This window comes from Myotis lucifugus, unplaced genomic scaffold, assembly GCF_000147115.1.
Source record: "Myotis lucifugus unplaced genomic scaffold, Myoluc2.0 scaffold_57, whole genome shotgun sequence".
NCBI lineage: Eukaryota > Metazoa > Chordata > Mammalia > Chiroptera > Vespertilionidae > Myotis > Myotis lucifugus.
Window position 1 is genome coordinate 889751 of NW_005871105.1, and position 13696 is coordinate 903446.

The following is a 13696-nucleotide window of genomic DNA, read 5'->3' on the forward strand; positions in this document are numbered from 1 at the left end:
TTGTTACTGTACATATTTTTCTTGGCTAACAACACAAAGAAAAAATAAATGTTTTTAACTTATATTGTTTTTGGTTTACAGCCTGTAAATTACCATGTTATTAAAAGGCATTTGTAGAGCAAAATTTATTCCATTTATTCATATATTTATTCACTTGAAATAATAGAGCATTTGCATGCTGTTTTTTATTTGTTTGCTAATATGGTGCTATTAAATTTAAATAATTTTATGTGGTCTCTTGGTATGCTTTTTAAATTCACAAAGTTATCACGATAACTGCACATTGAGAAATGTGATGTTGGGTTGTTAAATATAGGGTTAGGCATATAGATAGTGTGTTAAAAACCATTACTTTTTTATTCCTACTTCCCATTAATAATGGGAAGAAAGTCTGTCCATTCTAGCATTTCTATAATAAATACCGGCTTTAAATAAAACTTTAAATTTAAAAAAGCAGCAACAAAATATTTCACTATAGCCTGTAAATAACAACAGCTCTTTTCTTGATTATTGAGATATTTATAAACTGATAATTTTGTCTCATCAGATATCCTTTTGTGTCTGGAGCACCAAGGTGTTTACTTTGGCTTCTAAAGCTTTAGAAGGACATGTTCTTTGGGGAATAATTGATGCCAACTTTATTAAAAACACCTATTTTATTTTACTAAGCTACTTCTTTGACTAAGAGTTAGGATTACAGTGTCCTAGTTGATTCTCGTACACCATTCCTTACAAAGGAGAAAGAGAAATGGAAATTTTGGAGGAGATGGAGTTTGTGAGGTTGGTATTTCATAGTCTACTCTACAAGGAAGCACTGTGTTCATTTTCATTATACTTGCAGTGCAGTTGACTTCTGAAATGGCAAATGTTAAACTAGTTTGAAGATTCAGAATTTGAAATGAGAATACATGATTGGAAAATACAGGAACTATTTGATTCTTTTTCATCTGTTAGTGATTAGAGTGTTAACGCCTTAAAGTAGCACACAGCAGTTGACTAGTCAACTGCATTTATTAATATTTCCATCTCTTTCATCTTAGCTTCTGTTTCTTCACCATGAGATAGCTTCCTTTTCCTTTTGTTTCAAACATAAAACATTGAATAACAGTGTTTTCAATTGCTCCTCTACCTTTAATTTCATCTACGATTGTGATTATCCATACTACCATGTCAGAAATTGGGGTGCCTTGCTCTTTCTCTAAGACAGTCCAAGTGCTATATGCTGGATTCATCACCCTCTATCTCACATGGAACTTCTATTCTGACATTTATTCTCCATCCTGTCTTCACCAATCTATATATATAAAAGCCTAAGCGACGGTCCAACAGTCCGACCATCCAACCGGTAGCTATGACACACACTGACCACCAGGGTGCAGATGCTCAATGCAGGAGCTGCTGAGGTGCGAGGACTTGGCAACTGCGGTTCTTGGGTGACGCACCTGGAACCAGAGAGGAGGGAGACTGACTCCGGGGTGCATCTCCTGAGAACCGCCCTCTCACATCTGGGACCCCTTGGGGGATGTTGGGAGAGCCGGTTTCAGCCCAATCCCCATAGGCCAGGCCGAGGGACCCCACCTGTGCACGAATCTGTGCACAGGGCCTCTAGTCCTTATATAAACCCCTTAAATATTCAAGATTTTGAATGCTATAAAGAGAAACCTTCCTACAGCCCTATATTTCCTTCTCTTCTTTTTTCCTCTCTCACTTCACAGCCATATTTCTTGGATAATTGCTCCACATTATTCTGTTTCCTTTTAGAACTCTAATGCAATTCTTGGCAACCATTATTAATAAGGTCAACCAGAAACTCCAACTTGCTAGATCCAATGATGTATTATCAGTAGTCACATTATCATTCTTCTAAATATCTAACTTCATAAATCACTTTTCTCAAAACTTACCCCTCTCTTGGCTAGCTTACTACCTCTCTCCCTCATCTCCTTATCAACTCTGACTTTCTTATCTTATTCCTTGATTTTTTTTCTTTTACTTTGCTCACCCCATGAATGTTGGGACTCCGAAAGGTCCTAAGTTTGGTCCTCTTCTTTGTACTGCAGAGGCTACCTGGATGGTCACACTCATTCCCCATTTATTTGCATGCTCATTTCTCCCTTATCTGGTTTCAACCTAAGATCTCTTGTCTCTTCTCCTGACCCATATTTTCAACACCTGTTGGAAATTACTAGATACAGGGAGCTAGGAATCAGTAGACGGTTGTAATTGTCCTGATAAAAGATGACATGGAAGTAAACTCAGGAGTCTCGGGATAGAGAAGCTAAGTGTTTACAAAATATAGTAAGGAGGTAGAATCTATAGAATCTTCTATTCCATTTGATTGGGGGAGTGGGAGAGAAGGAAGGTCTTAAGCTTGGTCATTTGAAGGTTTGTGGCTCCATTCATTAAGACTTCGGGTAGAAAAAAATGAGCAGATCTTTCAAAGATGATGCTTGTATTTTTGAGCATGTAAAGTTGGAAGTATCTGTTGGATTTCAATTATTTGTTTGACTTTGTATGAGTTTCAAAGAGATCTGGTATGGAGGTAATAGACTTGGAAGGAACCACCTATAGATGGACATTGAAGACATGGGAGAGAACACAGAGCACAGAGAAGGCTAATGTCACAGCTTTTTGTAAACACTATACTCAGATTTCCGACCCCATCTCCAGCTGTTTCTCCCCATCTTCACATGTAAACTGTTGTAACCATGGCAAATTACTTGACATTCTCTTAACGTGCCTTGTCCTTTTTCCTTTGTCTTAATACACGTTGATCAGTGTTTTCGTACCCCCTGCCCATTTGGTGAATTTTATCCTCCAAAATTTAGCTTAAGTAACATCTCCGGGAAACTGTCATCAGGTTTAAGCATTCCTCTGTCTCTGCTCCCACACTGCCTTATGATAGTACTTACTACGGTTTTTTCTGTGACTTACATGTATGTATATACCCTTCCCACTAGACTGTGTCTTCTATAGGCCTAAGACATGTGTTGGCAAGTTTAGGGCCAAATTTACTTATTTGTTAAGATAATAGAATTTTGGGTAGAATGTTTTATAATTATATGGCTCATTAAAGTATAATAAAAATAACTTTAAAAATGATTAGCCATGTTAATATTTACATGACTTTTTAAAGGTCCACTAAGAAAATGCTTCTGGGTTCTTGATTAAGCTCTGTGAGCTCACCAGAAAAAAGAAACCGTAAATTTAAACAACCTTTAACACCCCTCCATGCTGCTAGTCTTATTTTTATAGTATAGTAAAATACAGAGAAATGATGGCTTTATACTTTACCACTAGATGGCTGAATTACATTGCTTTTGGAAAAGAAGTAAAATCTTAATCATTCAAAGCAGCCTAATATGTGGCATTTAACAAAATGTGTCTGATATTTAAATATATGTATTTGCACATATATGTGCACACATATATACCCACACATAAATAATTTAATATTTGAATAGTCACGTTAATTGGATTAAGAATTATTTCTGAAAAAGTTGTAAGAATTATAGCCATGTATGTTTTTTGCTTTGATTTATAAGATATGTTACATTTTTATAAGACATATGAAAGGTCAGTATATTTTAAAATTATATTCTTGCATAGAATATCCACAAACATCAGCTCTAAAGTTTCACAGATACCATGAGGGTGAATTTAGCTCTGTTAGGAAACCGGTATCTGTGTCAGATGAGTACATTCACTTTATCTTTCAATACAGTTTTGTAGAATCTCTGTGCAGTTAGAGTTCAAAATGAAATAAAAAGTCAGTACTCTATTTTGTCATTTAGATTTTAAGTTGTAAACCATTTTGCTCCAGTTTTTAAATCTCCTTGACGCAACTCTTGGTCATGAATGCCTCTATTTTTGGTCAAGCTTCAGGAATATATAAAGTTGAACCACATGAACTTGCCACTTTCATTTATCAAAAACAGTCAAATATCAGCAGTTTCATGTAGTTCAACTTAATGACTTTTTTATTGTTTTAGTCATTTTCGTTTCTTACATTGCAATGAACTGAATAGTTCCTGCCATATGAGGGCGGTTGAGTTTGGTGAGCAAAGGTTTGACCTGGATGGGATTGTTTGCCTTGTCTGTAGGATTTTGTGGGGGATCCATGCACAGAAATGCAGTGTGGCAAAGTAACTTTCAGGGTAACAATAGGTCTTAGTGAATGCCATTTCAGTGTAAAGGTGTCTGTGTTGCTCTCGGAAAATGCAGGAGCGTCCTTTAAACTAGGATGTACAATAATGTCTCCAGGGCATATCTCTAGGCTTCTTTTGGTTATGTGCTAGTTGAAGTGATTGACCAAAAAGATGTTAAATCATGGGTCTCAGATAAACATTTGTTTGTATGTACTTTTCTGCCTTGAGCGAGTTCATTTTTGGTTACTTAGTGGTAATGCTAGCATTTAAAATATGTGAAATTTAAACATAATTGGTAAATTTAATATTTTAAGAAAACAGCAAAACATCTGAAGGGATGTTTGGGGCTAAATTAAAAGTTGCTTGTCCCCGGGGTCTTGATCTCTTTCCATTCCAATATCCTACTACCGCCCACGCTAATCCAGTTTCCTCTCGGGGAGGCATGCTTTTTTGATCAATTCAGAAATAAACACATCATTACTTGTTTACTTTTCTGAACTCTGACAACAGATTCACCCAGACATGTACTCCTTGCTACGGGTGATCTTACCCATGTTTTGGAATTTTTATGTCAACCTTATTTTAAGCCTTCCAGCAAAATGTTGATTTTTTAAAAATACACAAAATTTTATATTTGCTTTTTTTAAAAAAATCTGTATTTGTTTTGTGTGAGTGTGTTTTTTAATGCGAGGACAGTGAGGTAATATAACGGTTTGAAAGTGTTCATGGTGTTTATTTGGTAAACTTACAGGTTACTTTAATTAGGAAAGGAAGAGGTCCTCTGAGAGAAATATTTGGCTGCTTTTAATGGTGGAATTAAACAATTTCTTATTTGCTCTGTTTTATTTCACTCATCAGATAAAATAAAGCAATGTTTGACTATTTATGCCTCAAGATTAACAACTAGGAGGTGCTTCTTAGCAGAGACATGTTACTATGTTTTTTGACTTATCACTAATGTCTTGTACATGAGGAAAAAGAATGAATTGTTTTGGAGAAAATACAATATTTCCTTATGAGATAAAAATAGAAAGCATCATTGAGAATTAAAAAAATTACAACCACATGGTTTTTTATCTGTTTTGTTTTTACTCCCTGTGCTGATTTGAATTGAGGCTGTTCGACTAGAACTTCATTTTGACAGGAAGTTTATAGACTTTATATGTGGCCATCTGAATAAATATTGCATTGAAATATTTCTCCATTTGAATTATTTAGGATTACAAATATTTAACATGGCTGTAGCTTACTAACTTCTTCAAATTGCTTCAAAGATCTGGGATAATCTGAGAAAAATAACAATCTTTCTTATTGGGAATAATTTAGTTAGCACTTTATAGTATTGGTTTTTATTGTAGGTTCTTGTCACTCATCAGCACAAGCACTTCTTCTGAAAGTCAATGCCTCTTACTAGATCACCTAAAGGACCATTATAAATCAAAATTTGCCCAAGACCATATTTTGAAACTAAATAATATAATACATTAAATCTAGTTTGAGAAATTTGAACATGTCCTTTACAAAGCTAAAGTGAACAGTTTAAAATGTCTTTGAATCGATCAAAAATTGCAAATATATTTACCTATCAGTATTCTACCCATCAGTGAAAGGACACATTAATGAGAGGGTATCCATTACAACAGAAGTTATAAAAGGAAAAGATTCTAAGCAAGGCATTTGTTCATGTAAAAAGGGCTGGTTGAATAAGCTACAGTGTATCCACACAAATAAATAATATGCTTCTCTTTAAAATAGAGAGAATGAAGGGAAGGAGGGAGTAAAGGAGGGAGAAGATTTTTGTAAAAGCAGGATACTTCTAGGACTATATTCCAAGAAACCAGAAACACCAATCAGAAAGGATATATGCACCCCTATGTTCATAGCAGCACAATTTACAATAGCTAAGATTTAAAAACAAGCTAAGTGCACATCAGCAGATGAGTGGATTAAAAAAACTGTGGTACATCTACACAGTGGAATACTACACCGCTATAAAAAAGAAGGAACTTTTACCATTTGCAACAGTATGGATGGAACTGGAGAGCATTATGCTAAGCGAAATAAGCCAGTCGGAGAAAGATAAATATCACATGATCTCACTCATATGTGGGATATAATGATCAACATAATTTGATGAACAAAAATAGATCCAGAGACAAATGGCAGGGCAGGGTGGTTAGAGAGCAACCAAAGGACTTGTATGCATGCATATTATCATAACCAATGGACACAGACACTAGGGCGGTGGGGGCTTGCCTGGGGTGGGTATGGGGGGAGGGGGTTAAGGGGGAAAAAGGAGACATATGTAAAACTTTAGACAATAAATTATTAAAAAAAATAAAATAGGAACAGTGCAAATAAAATTTTAAAAAGCAAGATACAGAGCTGTATACATTTTATGCTATCTTCTGTATAAACAGGAATTAGGGTAGATAAGAAATATTTACAAACAAAAAACACTGGAAGAAGATACAAGAAGCCAATATAAGCAGCTACCTAAAGGCATTAAGGATTGGGAATAAGTTAGAAAAAAGTTACATTGACTTAAATCAAGTTCAGTAATACACTACCTCCTGTATGAAATGTCGTGATAGTGGCCCATGTACTCTTATATGCCTTTGCATAAAAACCTTGAGGTTATGTTAAGGTTGATAATATTTCTTTACTTTGAAGGAAAAAAAAAACAATATTAGTGGCCATTTGTTCCTGATCATCCTTCATTTTGGGGAGGAATAAGTAAAATAAAGAATCATATTTTCCATTTGACTCTTGTTTTTTTCGTGTAACATTTACTTTCTGTAGTGTTCGCCTCAGACCGTGTCCTTCCAATTTTCTGACAAAATTAATGAGCTTTGATTTTTAAGGTTTGAAAAGAAACAGGTGGTCTCTGCTTTTCAATCCCAAAGTATTAAAATTGGCTTATTATAGTGTGTTAAGGATTACCATGCTATGTATAGTACAGAGTAGAGAGAAATGTGCCATGAAGAAGACATGGATAAAGTAAGGGAGGGGAGGTTAATATTTCCCCATTGGGAAAGGAGGAGGAGGGCGTAAGGAATCTGCCTGGAGGCGGTGGTAATTTAGAGTTGCCTTAACAGATAAAGTAGAAAAGGAGGGAGAAGTCAGGTGGATGACACTAGGGATATTCTTATGACACTTTTATAACATTTGCTGTTAAAATTCAGTATATCTTGAATGAGAACATTTGAAAAGTTTATCAAAGCTCCATGTGGATGTGAAGATAATAGAGATTAGATGACAATAACTTTGTGCTTCAAGTCCTTTCCCCACCCCCACCCACTGTCATCACACCACCACTCTGGACACAATCCATCATGTTCTTCCCAGGTAGTTTATGCCCCTGGCCCCTAGTCCATGGAGGAGCCGACTCCCTGGAAAGCAGGGTTGCTGCATCTTTCCCTATTACAGCTTGTTTAGTGTTTAGTTTTCTCTTTTCCTAAGTACACTCTGTAACACTACTTTCCCTCTAAACAAATAAGATAGGGCCCTAACCGGTTTGGCTCAGTGGATAGAGCATCAGCCTGCAGACTGAAAGGTCCCAGGTTCGATTCCGGTCAAGGGCATGTACCTTGGTTGTGGGCACATCCCCAATAGGGAGTGTGCAGGAGGCAGCTGGTCGATGTTTCTAACTCTCTATCCTTCTCCCTTCCTCTCTGTAAAAAATCAATAAAATATATTTTTTAAAAAAAACAAATAAGATAGGAAAGGAGGAAAATTCACCTTGGGCTCCAGTTACCTGGATTATTTGGGGGTGGGAATAGGGAAAACAAAACAAAACTTGTATGTATCCCAGATATTTTCTGTCCCAGATATTTTGCCTTTTTTCCTCAATCTCATGTTTTCTTGAATAACTTGGTTTAAAATGAGGGTTCCCCCCGCCCCCCAGTGTCTTAAATTTATTTAAGAGGTTCTGGTTCTGTAAAGCTGTCAAATTATGTAGGACCTGTCAGTTGTTACTGTAACCTGTTCAATGGAACTCTAGACAAATAACTTTTATGGGCTTCCACACTCATTTCAGTCCTTTGGCCACTGCTATCTTGGAAGCTTAAGACAGTGGGAAATGAATTGTGGGGACAGGTTCAAAGAGTCGAAACTATGTTGAAAAAGCTGTCTGCCAAAAACCAGTGTTGAAGTCTTAAAATGAAAATTTTTTTATTTGAAAAATAGTTAACAGGAGTTGTTGAAGGGATGAGTCCAAAGAGAGATCAAGTATATGTAAAACTGAATTTTTGTAAGTTACTCTTTTTCAGTAGACTATAACAAAAAAGCAAAATGAATCCTCAAGAGAGAGTATCTCCCTGTCCTCTCACATTTGGGCCCATTTTTTTTTTTTTAACAAAACAAATCAAACCTTTAGAATGGTGAAATAGTGAAAATGGGTGGGAAGAGGGAAATCATAAAGATTAGTAAAGACCAGTGGCTGACCAGACCCATCTATTGGGGGTCCTTGATTTGTCCATTTTTTAGACTAAGAGATGTACAGCATTCTTAACATAGAAAAACAACATGCCTTCACGTGTTACAAGAACATTCAGAGAAATGAAAAGCATAGATTTCAATTACATTTTTTTTCATACTTTCCAATCTTTTCTTCCCCTCTTCTATGAAACAGTTCCCCTTTTAAAGAGTAAAATCATCACATGCTGGCATTGGAGCTCAAAAGAAGGCAATTCCTCTAAACTCCCAAGAACTTTCTAGTTTAACAGCTGGAATAAGTACGAATTGTTCTGCAGTTTTTATTACATAATAACGCTAATTACCAGCACTGATGGTCTCCCATTGTTGGGAGATGCTTAGTATCATAAAAGTGAGTGCAGATCTGGGAGTGCTTTAAAAAAGATGATCATTTGAAGATGCATGGCATTTCAAACACTGGCTTTCATGTTCTGTGCATCTGCCCGGATGCTTTCCTCCTCCTGTTTAAATTGCCGATTCTGACATCTCTTCAAATCCAGAAAAAAACATTGAGTTTATAAATGATTTGCTTTTTATTTAACCATTGCTTTGTGAAGACAAAAAGCTACAAACACAATCTTATGAGACACAAAAAAGTATCATATTTTCTGTAAATTCATTTTATCTCTTCTGAGAAATTGTTTAAATAGTCAATGTTCATGCCCTGTTTTTCACCTCCTCACATTATTGGCCATATAAACCTGTTGTCACACATTTGCATTTCTCCTACCTGTATTTGCTGGTGCCTAAGTGCTTGTCGTTGGCTGCTCTTTAAAAGCCACTACTTTGTCATCGTGGAGGGTTCTTCAGTTACACACAGTCAGAAGCTCATAGATGCTGCCGGTAGTGATTCCAGGAAGAGTGAAAGCAGTTCACTGCTAACTTCCAGGAGCCTTTTGGGGTCGTTTTTGAACTTTATACCTTTTTTTGTACAAAGCTCTGCTGAATCATATGCTGGCTACCAAGTGATGGTCTGCCTTCTGATTCATTTCCAGAAGAAAATAAATTTCTGTTGTTTTCCAGCAGTCGGTGACTTTCTGAGACGTGAATGGGGGCTGGGAAATTCCATTTTATTTGATCCCATGTGTTAATGCAAGAATGGAATGACACCTTGGCAAGAACACTTGCATTGGGATGGCTCACAGAACAAATCCTTCAGTAGTTTTAACTAATAAATCTAAATGATGTGTGCATTTTAGGAGGAAAATTACTTTGTATCTACCTACTACTAGCAATGTTAGGGAGTTAGAAGACTGGCTTCTTATGCTATTCTTTTGGGATCAGTGATATTTTTTTAAATACACAATTATCTCTGATTTTTTTATACCTTTATTGATTTTTATTTTTATTCTCTTACTCCTTTTTAAAATTGACTCAGCTGTGTGCTTATTCTTGTTGAAAACCAGAGAAACATGTTCTTTTCTTTAAAGAGATAAGAGACTTGATACTAATTCATCAATCCTGCTCCTTTTTTTCCTCCTATGCTTTTTCCTAATTACCCAGATTTGACAATTTATACATTAGATGATTATTGATTTTTCTACCCATTCCCTTGTTCTTTATTTCCCCTAAGTCAAAATATACTATGAATTATAGAATGCCCTAATGATCGGACACTCTTTCTCACCATCATAATGTCTGATTTTCTTAACATCATGTAAAGAATTAATTTACCAGTTTACTGAATCTTTGTGCCAAAGCTCTGCCCTGGAGTGTATACCACACAGGTGGCCTTTTCTACATGCTGATCATTAGCAAGCCCTCTTACAACCCGGTCAGTAATGTATTTAGAAAGTAATTCAGTTATAATCTAAATCCATGAGAAACTTTTACTAAATTTCCAAAGGGACCTCCTTTTTTCTTATTATATCTAATAGATACCTAAATATGTAAAAAAAAAAAATGATTTCCCTAAGTCAGTTTCATCAGGGTGGATTCTATTTAAAGATGAAAGGGCTGAAATTCTTAAATATGCTCGTTCTAACCTTGAAATGAGAATAATTTTATTTACCAAACTTGAAATGAGAAAAAATTGTTCTCATTTGCATTTGAGCTGATGAATTATCTTGCCTCTCTTGTCTTTGAAAATTTTGTTGATTAAGTAAATTATTTGGGAGCAACTACTGTGTGCAAAGTTATATGCTGAGCATGCTATAGGAGTTATAAAGATGGTTAAGAAATATTTCTTGCCCTCAAGAAAATTAAATCATCTTTTATAGGCTGTTATCACTGATGATTTATGTATGAGTAATAAAATGCATCAGATGTAAAAGTGATACACTTTGTACTTTAAATGCATTTGCAGACTTGATGAAATTCAAACATTTTATAAGTTGATGTGTGCTGCTCTTTCCTTCTTAACCCCTCTACCTCCCATCAGTTTCTAAGTTGATTTGTTTTTTTAACAATATTTGTCCTCAGTGTCTTGGAAAGTGGAGCTTTCTTAGAAAAGACAAAATCTATGACCGTTGTTGAGAAATTACCTTGCATAGCCCCCAAGTTGTGATGAATATATATGATTATTTAGGTCAACTGAAATGTAAAAATATTACTCTGTGTATCTGGTGCTTGTTTTCTGTAAATGGTTTTATTTCACCTTCCTTCATTCTTGAAGGATATTTTCTGTAGGGATAAAAGTCCAGGTTAGTGGCTATCTTCTGCACTATCTTCCACATTCTGTTGTTTTATGTTGAGAAGTCAGTTGTCAGTCTAATTATCCTTTAAAGGGTAATCTGTTTGGTTCAGACTACTGTGAAAAATTTCTGTGTTTGGTTTTTAGCCATTTAAAAAACAATGTTCCTTTGTGTAGTTTTCTTTTTCTTTATCCTTCTTGGGATTTTCAGGGTTTCTCAAACGTGTGCTTAATACCATTAATTGATTTTGAAAAATTCTGAGCCATTATCTCTAAAAATATTGTTTTCTTTTTCTTCTCTCTTTCTGGAATTTCAGTTACACATATTTTAAAAGACATAGATATATTTACTGATCCTTTATATCTCTTACCCTTTTTCAATATTTTCTCTTGTTGTTAGTTTTCTTCTGATCTGATTTCTAACCTCTTTTTATCTCTTTAGCTGAATCTAGTCTGTTTCTAAGTCTATTCTTTTAAACTCTTAATTTTGGTTACTATATGTTTTAGATCTAGAATTCTATTTAGTTCCTTTTACATTTTGTAGTCCCCTGAAAAAAATCTTAACTTTTATCTTGTAGCTCCTTGCATTTATTATGGATAGATGAAAACTGTTCCTATTCCTACAATTGTTGTGAATATAAAATTAAATAAGAAATGTATATAGTGCCTGATTTGTAGTAAATAATAAAACACTAGTCATTTTGTTGTTATTATTATCTTTAAATTCTGAAAAGGGTTGATGTCCAGAAACAATTAAATCATTCCTATTTCTTGGATTGTTGAGAATATAATGTTAGATGAGAAATGTATGTAAAGTGCCTGACTTGTAAAGAGCAGTATACTTTAGCTGTTGTGTTGGTTTTTTGTGTGTGTGTGTGTGTGTTTTACTATATTTTATTGATTTTTTACAGAGAGGAAGGGAGAGGGATAGAGAGTCAGAAACATCAATGAGAGAGAAACATTGATCAGCTGCCTCCTGCACACCCCCTACTGGGGATGAGCCCGCAACCAAGGTACATGCCCTTGACCGGAATCGAACCTGGGACCCTTCAGTCCGCAGGCCAACGCTCTATCCACTGAGCCAAACCGGTCAGGGCTAGGTGTTGTGTTTTTAACTTACCTTGAAAAATCTGAAAAGGGTCTATATTCAGAAGCAATTAAGAACTCTTTGTGGATAGAGTCATATTTCTTAGCAATAGCCAAGCCCTGGCTTTTGCTGGACCTCACGTTCCCAAAATCCAGCCTTACCAGACAGCTTGCATGCTGTTTTCCAGTGTACTTCATAGTATATTGTGCCTCTTAGTTGATCAGCTTGGAAAATACTGCACTTCCCACACATCCTTGCCTTCCCCCCGCTCACCCCCCCAAGTATCCTATCCTCATCTATCAAGGCCAACAAACTCCAGCTCAACGGTCACCCTTCTATGAGGCTTTTCCTGACACCCGTTCTGTCCCACCTAATTCTGTGACTGACCCCGCCCTTCACCCTCTATGGCCTCATTTTAGCCTATTATTATCCTATCACTTTTCCTTGGACTTGGTTCACCGGGTCTGTCTCTCTTTACTGGCCTATAACATCCTTAAAAGTAGTGAACGTTGCCGAGGCCGGTTTGGCTCAGTGGATAGGGCGTCGGCCTGCGGACTGAAGGGTCCCGGGTTCGATTCCGGTCAAGGGCATGTACCTGGGTTGCGGGCACATCCCCAGTGGGGGATGTGCAGGAGGCAGCTGGTCGATGTTCCTCTCTCATCGATGTTTCTGGCTCTCTATCTCTCTCTCCCTTCCTCTCTGTAAAAAATCAATAAAATATATTAAAAAAAAAAAAAAAAGTAGTGAACGTTCATCTTTTCCTTTGATCCCCAGCACAATACTTGACCCATTGTAGGTGTTGCATAAGCGATTGCTGAACCAATTAATACATGTGTGAATGAACTGTTAATGTAATTGTCACCACTGTTATGGTTTCACATATTTTAATGTTTTAATCACTTGATGTATTTGTTAATTATTTGCCAAGATTATTATTTTACAGAGTATAAGTCATCGAATCAAATCAATGTGTGTTTTGTTCTGGCTTAGAAGAACCATACTTTGTTAAAGGGATTTGAGACCAGGAATTATAAATAGACACTGTTCCAAAGTGTCATTTATAGTCTAGTTATCAGAAATTTGGAGTATACTTTCTTAAAAAGTTAAACACTGATTGAAGGCTGCAGTGTCTGAAAGGAGAAGTTATGTTGTGGAAAGATGATGAAGGAGAAAGAGAGCTGGGTTCTTGCCCTCACATATCACTCTTATCCAAACCCTGTATGAATTTAAACAAATATTGGGCTTCGGTTTTTTCCATCTGTAAATCAAGGTGATTGTAAATTAGTTAAAAACGTCTTAACCTTTTGTAAATTTGTGAACCCTTCCAAGTGTTTATTATTTTTATGTGTAAAG

General features: G+C 35.9%; 2 protein-coding genes across 2 annotated transcripts in view; one reads left to right on the top strand and one right to left on the bottom strand.

Moving 5' to 3' along the window:
- The window catches only part of COL10A1 (collagen type X alpha 1 chain), a 33348-nt gene extending 23794 nt beyond the window's left edge, over positions 1–9554 (bottom strand). Inside the window, exon 1 of the mRNA XM_014456226.2 lies at positions 9355–9554. The gene's annotated coding sequence lies outside the window, so the exon portion shown is untranslated. The remainder of the gene's footprint in view (positions 1–9354) is intronic.
- NT5DC1 (5'-nucleotidase domain containing 1) overlaps positions 1–13696 on the top strand; it is a 99673-nt gene that overhangs the window by 38288 nt on the left and 47689 nt on the right. The window lies entirely within an intron of this gene.